The following is a 13,172-nucleotide window of genomic DNA, read 5'->3' as shown; positions in this document are numbered from 1 at the left end:
AAGTGATGGATTTTGGTAAGTTTGTTTCAAGTGAAAAAGGCATCAGATCTGTTCCCTGCTTTGGCAGGGTAATGGAGGGATAGGGCTGGGAGCAGCAACAGATCTCAGAGTTCAGCCAAGACAATTTGACCCAAATAAACCCAGACATGGTCAGGGTAGAGATGGGGAGATAAGCTAACTATCATAGACATCATGAATAAACTCCGGATTTTCAACGAAAGCAACCTTAAATTATTATCGTTATTACGTGAGGAGTCTGTTGAGGTATGCTTTGTGGTAAATCCACAGAGAAAATATCACTTCTGTAAGTGCCCCCTGGGGCTGAAGCGAGCACACATGTGCACATTGGGCACACGCACGCACACATGAAACACTAAGCCACAAATGGAAAAGCAAGGAGCGCTGGAGTAAGACTCAGCAAGCCAGCTTCTAGTCTCAGCTTGCTTCTCACTGGCTGTGTGACCTTGGGGGAGTCACTCTTCATTTGCAGACCTCAGTTTCCTTATCTGAAAAGAGAAGTGGATCCGATAAATAACGGTGGTGCTTCCCTTAGGCTCTGATGTTTAGGATTCTGTCATCAGATCCAGTCAGTCCTGGTACCCGTCTGCTTCTGCCCCCTTGTACAAGCCTGTACAAGTCACATATCCTCAGGTTCTCTGCACAAACAGGGGACCAGAATCCCATGTTATTCACTTTCAGGACCAGCTGGAATGGGTTTTCTTTAGTTCTGAGGGACAATCGAAATAAAAGAATGAGAAGAATCTTGTTGAGAAAGGGGAGGGAAAATTCTGCTGGGAGTGTGATCATTCCCTCAGTCACCCAAGTTGGAAACCAGAGAGTCCTCCTGGATGCTTTTATTCTTCCCCTCCTCCTTCTCCTCCTCTTCCTTCTCCTCCTCCTTCTTCCCCTACTTCTCTCCCTCCTCCTTTTCCTTCTCTTTTTCTTCCTTCTGTCTCACATCTCAGTTACTAACTCTTATCCATTCGTCCTTCGTAAATCTCTCACACCTGTCACTTCCTTGCCTTCCTCACGTTCTGGCTCTGCTCTGAATTATCTCAGCTTTGCTGCTGTGTCACACATTCTCACTGGTCTCCCTGCCACCACTTCTCTCCACCCTAGCCCTTCTCTATGCTAGAGTGTTCACCACAAAACTCCCACTACCCAAAGGACAAAGTCTCAAGTTTTAGGCAAGTTTCAATCCTGCCTCCCCTCCTATCTCTCCTAGCCCATCACACATCACCCCTCTACCCAAGCTCTCCATTCCAGCCAAACTCACCTACACCTTTTCTGCAACATGCTATGCAGACTCCTGCTTCTATGCCTTTCCTTCTGCCATCCTCCATGCCTAGCTTGTTCTCTCCCTTCTTGTCCAAGCCCAGTGTTTAGCTCAAGCCCTATCTTCTCTATGAAGCCTTCCCTATCTGCCAAGCTCCAGAGACCACTGCCCATTGGTTCTTGCTCTCCCCTTTGCTTTTCCTACTTATTATCTCCTTATGCATTTTTCTGTTGCCAAAATTAGATGATCGATATCTTAAGAGCCCTAAATGATATTGGGCAAGCAATAATATTTGTGTTGATTATAAAGATGATGACAGTGGTGTAACCCTTGGCTTAAGTTAGTCATTCAAGTTCAGTTCTTGACTGTCAGTTCTAAAGCTGTTTCTGGAAACCATTTCTTGGCCTCATTAAAATACTGTGACTCTTTAAGGTGTAGCGAGAAGAAACAATTTCTGGATTTTTCTCTTCTCTCCTTCATTTTCCCCCAACTTCAAGCCCCACTGCCCATTCTAAGCTGCACAGAAATAGAGCCAACTGATCATAAGGAACATCTGAGTTTTGGTCCTTTTATAGTTGGGAGGAAACAGCAGCTTGAATCCTTTTCTCATCCTTAAGGTGGAACTTCAATTCCTATTCCTCAGATGGCTGAAGAATCTTTCAGAAGCAGCAGGACCCATGTGTCCCTGTCTTGTAAAGTTGCCTCTGTAGGTCTCTGTGCTGGATGGAGGCTGGAGTCCTGAATGGACATTCCTGAGAAGGCACCCTGCTCCCCTGCTGACTAGCCCCCCACTCGTGGGTGATGCCTGCTGGGTGCCAAGGTGCGTACCTCCCACACTTACTGTGAGTGGATGAGTTCCCACTACTTCTTGCTGGGGCTCTACCCAGATGATTTGGGGGTGTGCAAGGATAACATGCTCTAGAAGAATGTTGTAGAGAATAGGGTGAGGTGCCTAAGCCAACGCTATAGTAGAATCCCTTCCCCTCTGGTGGGAACCTGGGGTGGGCTCAGTGGTTATGGCCCGTCATTGTTCTCGCCATGCTAAGAAGGGACAGAGGCTTGGGGAAGGCAGTGAAAGGATCTTTACTGTTCTGCCTTTTTGTTCTTCTCTTAAGAAATCCAGACTTTTTAGGACGCTGTAGCACGTCCTTCGACTATGCAAACAACAGGGCATGGGGCTTTTCAAACATCACCTCTGTGTACCTCTAACAAAACAGGACTGTGAGCAGGTATCCCGGGCAGAACCCGAGATCCTACAATTCCTTTACTATCTCACGTTTTTAATAGAACTTTTATTTCAGAACACTTTTGGATTTACAGTATTACTGCAAAGATAGTACAAAGTTCCATATCCTCACACCCAGTTTCCAGTGTGATTAACATGTCATTGTGGTACATGTGTCACAGTCAACCAACATCATTACATTATTATTAACTAGAAGTTTGATATCTTGCATCTTCATTTTAAAGAGTTAGGCTTTCATGTCCTACTCCAGAAGTTATCTGTGTTTGTTTTTATATAAAAGTTTTAAATTTACTTAACATCCAGCTAAAACAGACACCCCAATCTGAGCCACATTCGCCTGTGCTCTGTGTTCTCTGGCCTACTCCTGCTCCCCTGGAGAAGTGTCCAGGGGCTTGGACAGCAGGCGTCACAGAGAGTGAGCTTGGAGTGGGGCCAGAAGGGTTCACTGGGTCCTAACACCCCTTGCTCAGCAGCTGTCACTTGGTCACTTGGTCTCTGAGCATCGGCTTCCTCCGCTGGCAAAAGGGAGTGACAGCACCAGCCTGGATCATGGGGTGCTGCCAGGGCCCCCCGCGATCATGTGTGCAGAGACATGAAGCATGATCCACATGTGAGAGATGGTTACGGGGAGGAGCTCTGAGCCACGGGGGCGAGCAGCCATGGCAGCGCGAGCTCATTCTTGAGACTTTACGTTTCGTGCTCCCGTGGCGTCTTCGAATCTCCAGGTATAGTCCCAAGCAGGGTCCAAAGCTGAAACTAAGAAAGGAATCTGCTTAAACCCCATGTCCTCATGGCCGGGTTGCATGTCACAGATGTTGTTTGGCTTCTGCTGTTGGACTTCCTGTCTGTTTTGGTGACTGTGGGACCCCACCCCCACCCCCACCCCCCGTGGCCTGCTTGCTGTCTGATGAGAAAGAGAGAGGTAATGGGAACCATGAGGACCACCCTTGTCCCCCGAGGAGCCAGCTCTTGGTTTTCCCTTTTTGGGAGCTCTGGATGTTCACAATCTAGGGACAGCAGCTAGCCCAGACAGGATTTCTGTTCTTGAACCCAATGACACAGGCTAGCCCTCCCACCTCTCAGAAGTCCCTGTGGGCCTGGTTACTGCACAGGTGGTGAGGCCTGTCCCTTACAACCAGCCCGTAGTGCTAACAGTAATCTGTGTTTTCTCTTTTCTCTTCTGGCTGCAGACCTTAGGAGGCCCACCTTCATCTAAATACCTGGGCCCCTGAGTTGATGGCCTCACTCTTACCCTCTCCTGTCTAAACCCTGGAATTCCCCCCTGAACTCCAGACCACTCCCTGGGGCACTGCTACTCCTGATAATTTAATTCTGTTCAGTACAATCCAAATAATTATGCATTGAGCAATTGTTTGGGTTACCTGAGGATACAAAGATAAATTGAGTCTGGGTTCTTCCTCTTAGGAAGCTCATTGGTTAGTGAAGCAGAAAGACTTATAAAAAGATAATTGTTCATTTATTGAACAAGTGCCTACCCTGTGCTGGGCTCTTAAGTTCTGGGGATGCCTTGGGACTCAAAATCGACATGATTTCTGCCTTCGTGGAACTTAGAGTTGGAAGTAATTTTTTAACCACACTTTTAATTGTGTAACTATAACTGTGAGAGTGGCAGAAAATAGGGAACATACACTCTGAAGGCATGGCAGGGGCCTAACATAGAGGAGGGTAATAAATGCTACCCTGAGCAAGGTGATGTTGGAGGGAGGTATGAAGGGAAGTGGGCTCGAGTAGGGAATTAGAGGAGTAGAAAGAAGACGTCAGACAGAGGCGCTCAGAGTGAGAACACCCTTGTGTTGGGGGGACACTGGATGCACACATGACCCTGACTGATGGGACTGTGGGCAGATCACCCAGAAACAGCCCCCTGTATGCCTATTTTCTTCCTCCTAGCCTGTGCCCACCTGCCAAGGTGCCTGCCAGGGCCAACCTTACAGGCCTTCCCTAATGCTTGTGTCCTTCCAGGCTATTCCCTGTGGCCCATGTGAGGCTATCCCCCATAGCCCATGGGTTTTGCATCCTACCAGTTCACTGGCCCTTCTCCGATCCCCTGCCATGTGGGGAACGTCCAGCCTCTCTCTCCAGCCCCAAGGCCTAGAACCAAGTCTTTGCCACATCCATGAACCCTTCCGTATGTGACTCTGTCACAAGAAAGGATACTGATGATGAGCAGGTAAGAAAAACAGGAACCACTGCCTGTGATTCTGTCCTCTTGGAATTTATTAAATCTACAAAATAAAAATCTATAGCCTCAGAATAGGGGTCTGCAACTCTTGGCTCACAGCTGCGTCTGGAGCAAGAGATCATGGCTCTAACAAGCCCCATTTGGATTATTCATGTTTATGGGATATTTTCAATGTGTCACACAGGGCCTAGATCTCCTTGCTATTTTTGTCTTTGGAAAAATTCTCCAAGAAACCCATGGTGGAAGTTCCTTTTCTAAACGTAATTATGCTGTAGCACCGTGGGCTGATGGAGCTCAAGAAATCAATAATGTAGCTATTTTGAGAGCACAATGGAAGTCACTCTACGAAAGGATGGAAAATGCCAAGGTCCTAGGAAAGGGAGTGAATGTAAATGTGGACTCCTGAAACAGGGAAATGCTTTGACCTTTTGCTGTTGACCATGTAAATACAGTGGGAGAATCACTGTCAACCCAGCTTTGTCCCATCCTGATTGATATTTGCCGGATTCTTGAGAAAAGGAGGCTTAGAGTTTGAAATACATTTGGGGAGCTTCTCGTTCAGTGGTTCCCACACAGTCTGATTTAGTGGGAAGCTTGTTAAAAATACACGCGTCCAGGCCTTGCTCCTGATCTACAGAATTCGAATCTCTGGCATTGGAGCTAAAGAAGCCTTATTTCTAATAAATCTCCTGGGTGAGTCTGACACGCAGGCAGGCTTGGAAACTAATAACCTAGCTGAACTTTCTACCCATCGTAGGATTTCCCACTGCATCCTCTATACTCAAAGCGCAGTCCAAGGATCGGCAGCATTGTCATCTTCTGGGAGCTGTTTGGAGATACAGAATCCTAAGCCCTCTCCCAGACTTACCAATTCAGAATCTGCATTTTTAACACGATACCAGGGAATACCTATTTACATCAAAGCTGGAGAAGCACCACTCTTCCTCATCCTTGACAGATGGCCACCAAGTCACTGCTTAAAACCCCTGGGTTCAGGAGCTCATTGCTTTATGTAGCAACCTGCTTCTTTGCTGGGTGCTTTGTCTTTTCTTTTAAAAAAAAAATTTAAATTTTATTTATTTATTTATTTTTAAAGATTTTATTTATTTATTCGACAGACAGTGAGACAGCAGAAGCTGGGGGAGCAGCAAAGGGACAGGGAGAAGCAGGTCCCCGCTGAGCAGGGAGCCTGACGTGGGACTCCATCCCGGGACTCTGGGATCATGACCTGAGCCAAAGGTAGAGGTTTAACTGACTGAGCCACCTAGCGCCCCATCTTTTCTTTTCTTTCCCTTTTTTTTTTTAAATTAAAGTTTAGTTGACACGCCAGGTGGTCCTAATTATTGAGCAGCTTTTTCTTACAGTGAGCTGGCTTACCACTCACTCGTATTTTCTATAAATATGGACACACTCTAAAAGGGTGACCAAGATAGACATAATCACAGTATCATAATTTCAGCCATTTGTTTATTGTAGTTCACAAGAACCTTTCTTAACAGAGATGTATTTTCTTCTTTCTCTGTTTTCACATAGGCCAGCGTGAGGCTAAGCATGTCTCTCATAAAACCTTACCTCGGGCTAGAAGTTGCTAACACAGTCCAACATCCTAGATCTTCCCACCATCCTCCTGACGCAGCAGACTGCATGGTAAACGGTCCCTCCTCAAGGGTACATCCGTCTAACCCCTTGCTATTCAAAGTGTGGTCCACGGATTGGCAGCATTGGCATCACCTGGGAGTTTGTTAGACATGCAGACTCTCGGTCCCCACCCTAGACCTACTGAATTGGAATCTTCATCTGAATGATATCTCTCGATGAATTTTTTTTGGCCCCTTAAATTTCAAGAGGCAGATAAACCAAGTATATCACAATCACCTCAAAAGGTTTGCTAACTTTCCAGCCCATGATCAAGCCCCATCTCTTCAGATCAGCCAATTCCATCAAGTTTAAGATCTGTTCATTGCAACATTCCCACTTATCGCCACCAAATTCTGCATTACTTAGCATGTATTTGCTGGGTCCAAGTCACCAAAAATCCAACTCAAGTTGGCCTAATCAATAGGGAAATTTTCAAGTTGGACGGTCGATACACAAGTAGCCATTATGCTATTTGTTCCATATTTCTATTGTTGTAACTGTTTTTCATTGTGGTAAAATACACGTACCATAAAATTGACCATTTTAATCATTTCAGGTGCACAGTTCAGTATTATGTGTATTCACATTGCTGTGCAACCAATGTCTGTTCCATATTTTTGATCATCTGAAACATATATGAAAAAGAAAAAACTCTAACCAGATAGAGATAAGGCCGACTTCAGGGTGGACTTAACTCAATGGTTCTGGCTTCCTTTACCCTGCAGTTCTCCTGGTTTCGCCTTCTCCACCTTCTACTCTATCCTTCCTTTGGAGGCAAGATGGCACACAACCACATTCCGAGAAAGGTGGAGAATCTCACAGAAGAAAAAGAATGGCTTTCCCAGAAATCTTGGCAAGACCTTTCTTATATCTCAGTGGCCTGAACTGGATCACATGCCAGTTTCTTAACTGGCAAGGAGATTTTAAACCTCATCAGATTATTGCCTTAGAAAGGTCACTCTGGTTTCAGTATGAAGAAGAGTTGGGTGGGGACAAGAGACAGAGAGGTCAGGTGGGAACCTGTTGCCATCATCTAGGCAAGAGCTACTGGTAACCTGGAACAAGATAGGGACTGGAGGTCCTGCAGGTGGAGGCCTGACAAGATTCCAGAGATATTTATATGGCAGATTCACCTAATTGAGACCTTAACTCTATTTGCTTCTGCTGAAAAAAATAAAAATACTTTTCCCTCCACCCTCCCTTAAGAAAGCAATTAAAGCATTGTGTCCTGGTGGGTTGAATTTTTCTTGCCTCCTGGGAAATTAATAAGCCTTTGTTTAACACAAAAAGCAATAAACCAACCATTTACCCAACCTCCCACCACCGCCCGCGCTACCACCACCACCACCACCATAACTGACAAACCTAGCTCACAAAGGTTAGGGAGCTCCATTGAGGTACTCAGGAGAGGAGGGAAAGTAGAGAGGAGATGGCTTGGATTCCTGAAGCCTGAAGGGCTGGAGGGATTGCTAGTCACCTGGGAGATGCAGGGCCAAGAAACAGGGAACTTTAGCTCCCATTCAGCTTTCCTCGATGGGGCGGAACCTCTGACGGGTTGGCACATGGACACCTGGGACCAATCCCTAAGGCTGCGGTCCTGGGGGACCAGGTTAGTCATGAGAAAGATGGACATGATGAGCACAAAGCAGCTCGCTCCTGTGAGAGTACAGGCTGTGACCATCCCAGTAATGACCATGATGGAGTGCATGTCTTTCCAAGGCACAGGGACATCACTCTGAGTTCAGGGAGCAGGAAGAGCTGCCAGTACCAACTGACACTGGGTTTCTCATCAGCTTTGCTGAGTGGAAACTTGGAGCCAGATCTAATTTAACAATGTCTACGAGTGTGATTATTCACTTAATACAGTTGAGAATAAGTACAATGTATACCCATGCTCTACCACCCAGCTATGCATTGCTTCCTCTGCCCGGGATGCTCATTCCCCAGATATCCACATGGCTTGTGCCAACCCCATCTTCAGGTATTTACTTAAATATCATAGTTTCAGTGAGTTCCTGATTTCCCTTAAAAAACATTTCAAACTCTTCTCTCACAGTTTTTACCATCTTTCCTTGCTTTATTTTTCTTCATGGAACTGACCACTATATATTGTACCATGTTTTCCTTGTTTACTCTCTATCTAATCCACGTGGACCATAATGTAAATTCCATGAGGTCAGGGACTGTCTATCCCAGGGGCTTAACACGGTGCCCCACACATAGATCAGCAATAAATATTTGTTAAATGAATGAATGAACTAATTGATGAATCATGGAGCAAACTCATAACTACCACATCTTAGGGGCTCGGACAGCATTGCTAAGAATCCAAGTTGCAAAGCGTTGCATCACCACCTAATTTCAACCCCAGCAGCTGTAGCCAAATGATTTTTTTGAGAGAACAGCCAAAAACTCGACTCAAAATTAGTGTGTAGATATGAATATAGACTTTCAAAAAGTCATTGCTGATTTGGGGAAAGTCAGTGGACTTTAATAAGATTAAACTTGAAAGAATCCCACAGTTGGCAAAAAGTTCTGCCGCTTATTAGAATTTATTGAAGACATTAATTTCTTTGTATTTCCAGGAGAATACCAAGAAAGAGAGGAGCATGGAAGGTAAATTTTAAAGTCCCTGCATTTCTAAAAATTGAAACTTCTTGGAGGGGGAGGGGTCGTAGAAGTCAATGTCATCAGAGTCCTACTATTTAGAACACTCCTATTACTCCAAGTCTTGGCATGTCCCTGAAGACCTGGGCTAACCTGTTGGGACACACTGTAGGGAAAATGGGGCTGCCCAAGGTAAAAGCAGTTAATTATCAGAAACGGAGTATATTTCTTGCGAAAAGGCATTTGATATCTGATTAGGGCATATGAATGAACTGCTGACCTATTTTAGTCTCCTACCAACTCTGGTAATGTCTGTGTGCAAATACCCATGTGTTGGTGCACTGCCTGGAACAGGCTAGGGAAAGACAGGAATGCCCTGAGTAACTTGGCCTGGGTTTAGCCCCACTCCCATACCAGTGTTTCCTAGGATCACCTCCCTCAAACGTACTTGTAGCAGATGCTGTTGGTGCCCTACCCAGGTTCCCTTGACCAGCTGCTGAGCCTGTTTACTGTCAACAGCTCATACATGCACCTATCTCAGGATTGCTCTTGGCTGCTGGGTGCTCCCTAGCCCAGAGGTACCAAAGATGTTCCATTCTGTTTCTTTCAGGGAATCAATCCATTCATCAATGAGCCCTGATTGCTTTGTAATGGAGAATGTTATGGAAGTTTGACACCAAGGTCTGGGTATGGGATTAACTAATTGGCCTGTCTTCAAGTTTGCTGATTCGTTCTTCTGCCAGTGCTAATGTGCTACTGAGGCTCTCTAGTGAATTTCTCATTTCATTTATTGTTCTCTCCAACCCCAGAATTTATATTGTTTCTTTTCAAAAGTAAGTTATATTTCTTTACTGCTATTCTCTATTTGGTGAGACATTATTCTCATTACATGCCTTTCGATCTTCAGACATAGTTTCCTTTAGTTCTTTGAACATATTTATATAAAAATTCTTCTCATACAAACATTATAAATATATAAGCTATCTATCATATATATCTATCAAGATATCTATCTATCATGGATAGATAGATAGATATTATATATGAGATTCAGGCATCTCATGTCTTTCCTGGATATACACACCACCCTGCATATGTGTGTGGCCTTCTAGATTTCCAAGGTAACATCCGAGCTTCTGAAAACTCCCATGGACATATCAGTCCCTAGTTTTTCCTTTCAAGATTTTGGTTAGTTTCTTATTTCTTTCTGTTATCATCATCACCTCAAGTGGCCGTAGTATTAGGGAACTGCAATATTAAACAAAAGCAATGTCATTGCTTTTCACGGTCCCCCCAGGGGAAAAGGCTACTCACAGTAAGCTTGAGCTTGGGAGAGGAAAGAGGGAATAGGACAATTAAAATGCCACACATCTCACTGTTCCTATGGAAATTTGGCTGTTTTGCTTTAAGAAATGCTCCTTGGATTATTGCAAGCCTTTGGTTCATTTCTAGATTTCTGAAAAAGTTGATGTTGGTAAGTGTTGTCAGTGTTCTCACTGCTTTTATGAAGAAGTCAGTTTTTGAGATTCTTCCTCCACCATTCCAGAAGGGGCTTTTTAAAAAAAATTGTCTTTATGTTTTTTATTTAATTGATTTCTGCTCATATGTTTATTATTCTTTCCCTGCTTCTTACTTTGGTTTTAATTTTCTTCCTAGTTTATTAAAATTGAAATTCAGATTATTGATTTGAGAGGTGTTTTTCTTATAGAATCATTTTGTGGTATAAATTTCCCTCTAAGCATATCCAGCATTTTGATACATTGTATTTTCATTCAGTTCAAGGTATTTTCTAATTTCCATTATGACTTCTTTTTTGAAAAACTGATGATTTAGATGTTAAATACTAAATACTTGGAATTTTCCAGTTATGTTTCTGTTTTTGATTTATAGTTTAAATCTGTTGTGGTCTTGGAATGTATTTCAGATAATTTCAATCCTTTAAAAAAATTTTTTAAAAGATTTTATTTATTTATTCGACAGAGATAGAGACAGCCAGCGAGAGAGGGAACACAAGCAGGGGGAGTGGGAGAGGAAGAGGCAGGCTCATAGTGGAGGAGCCTGATGAGGGGCTCGATCCCATAATGCCGGGATCACGCCCTGAGCTGAAGGCAGACGCTTAACCGCTGTGCCACCCAGGCGCCCCTCAATCCTTTAAAATTTATTAGACTTGTTTCATAGTCCAGAAATGGTCTTAGTCAATGTTTCATGTGCACTTGAAAAGAATATGCATTCTGTTGTAGATTGAAATGTTCTACAAATGTCGATTAGGTCAAACTGATTGATGATGTTTTTCAGGCCCTCTGTAAGCTTACTGATTTTCTCCCCACGTATCTTATTATTTACTAGGAAAAAGGTGTTCTATCTCTAACTATAATTGTGGATTTTCCTATTGCTCCTTTCATTTCTATCAATTTTTTGCTTCATATACTTTGAAGTTCTGTTTTTAAGTACATAAATATTTAGGTTTCATATGTCTACTTGATGAATTGCATTTATCAGTATGTATTTATAAAATATACTTCTTTTTAAAAGAAGTATATTTATTTATTTATTTGAGAGAGCCAGAGATAGCAATAGAGATAGTGAGAGAGAGCAAGAGTGGGGAAGAGAGGGAGGAGTAGGCTCCCCGCTGAGCAGGGAGCCGGATTCGGGGCTGGATCCCAGGACTCTGGGATCATGACCTGAGCCGAAGGCAGACGCTTAACCAACTGAGCCACCCAGGTGCCCCTGAAATATACCTCTTTATCCCTGTTACTATTCCTTATTTTGAAGTCTATTTTGTCTGTTATGTATACAGCCATTCCAGCTTTCTTTTGATTAACGTTTATATGGCAGATCATTTTCCATTCTTTAACTTGTAAACTATATTTATATCTAAAGTGGGTTCCTTGTAGACAGCCTATAGTTGGATTTTTTAAATCTAATCTGACAATCTCTGATTTATAATTGGAGTGTTTATACCTCATGGCCCCTTCCTCCAACTTCAAAGTTGGGGAGAGAGAGAGTAAAGCAGAAGTCAATCCTATTATTCCTCATAAGACTGTTTCATTCATGAGGCTCTCTTCTCTGGCACCAAGGTGAGTTATAGGGATATTTATTAGGCACAAATACATAGACACTGTGGGACCCAGAAAAGTTTTTGAAGAACTATAGTGATGTTCTTCTTATGCTTTCCTAAACTCTTATAGGGAGGACAGCCCAAATGAGCTATAAAGTACCAACTGGGGAAGGGAAAGGGAAAGTGATGGGCTATTCTGATGTGGCTCAGAATTGTACTTGTTTAGGAATGAAAAAATTAGGGAAGGGTTTGGGGTGGGAGTCGATCTAAGGAAGCAGCACAATTCAAATGAGCGCACAGAGTTGAGTCAGCACATCTTAAATGTAAGTCCAGGCTCTAAGCTTCCTAATCCTAAGACTGCCAGAAATATAATTAACATCTTGGTTTATAAATATGTGAAACGGAGCGATAATATTTACCCTTCATGATGGCTTGTACCAGTGCTTTCTTTTTTTTTTTTTTTTAAAGATTTTATTTATTTATTCGACAGAGAGAGACAGCCAGCGAGAGAGGGAACACAAGCAGGGGGAGTGGGAGAGGAAGAAGCAGGCTCATAGCGGAGGAGCCTGACATGGGGCTCGATCCCATAACGCCGGGATCACGCCCTGAGCCAAAGGCAGACGCTTAACCGCTGTGCCACCCAGGCGCCCCTGTACCAGTGCTTTCTAAACAAAAAAATTTCTCCAAATGATGGTGATATTTTATGGAGAACACTGATGTCAGCTCTGAACCACCCTGGTTGGGGATGAGGGTGGTAGGGTTACTGGTGATGGTTCAAGGGATGTTGCCCTTTATACCATGTTATCCAAACTTTTGACTCTTAACAAGATGTCAGTACATAAGTGTGGTGGGGAGCACCACACTTGATATCAATTCTTGATATTACAGTATGAACTCCTTCCAAAATCAGATAAAAGCCATGAACTTGTTCCAGGAAATGCACCCCACAAAATTCTAGGGAAAGAGTTCATAGACCCTTTGAACCTCACTCATGGACCCCTGTTTTAAGAATCCTGATATACAGATACCAGTAAACAAAGAGAAAAGATAAAAGTCCAGTTTATCAGTATAAAAATAATTGAATTGCTACTTGCATTGAATATGCTACTTGCATTGAATTGAATATGCTACTTGCATAATTTCT

General features: G+C 43.5%; 1 long non-coding RNA gene across 1 annotated transcript in view; it reads right to left on the bottom strand.

Moving 5' to 3' along the window:
- Positions 1 to 2,548: 2,548 nt before the first annotated feature.
- The window catches only part of LOC103667352, a 12,010-nt gene continuing 1,386 nt past the window's right edge, over positions 2,549 to 13,172 (bottom strand). The window contains exon 2 of the long non-coding RNA XR_569745.2: positions 2,549 to 3,278. This is a non-coding gene — a long non-coding RNA (uncharacterized LOC103667352). The remainder of the gene's footprint in view (positions 3,279 to 13,172) is intronic.

The sequence above is a fragment of the Ursus maritimus genome, unplaced genomic scaffold (genome assembly GCF_017311325.1).
Source record: "Ursus maritimus isolate PB19 unplaced genomic scaffold, ASM1731132v1 scaffold_24, whole genome shotgun sequence".
NCBI classification, from domain to species: Eukaryota; Metazoa; Chordata; class Mammalia; order Carnivora; family Ursidae; genus Ursus; species Ursus maritimus.
This window is presented reverse-complemented; position numbering and strand designations above follow the sequence as displayed.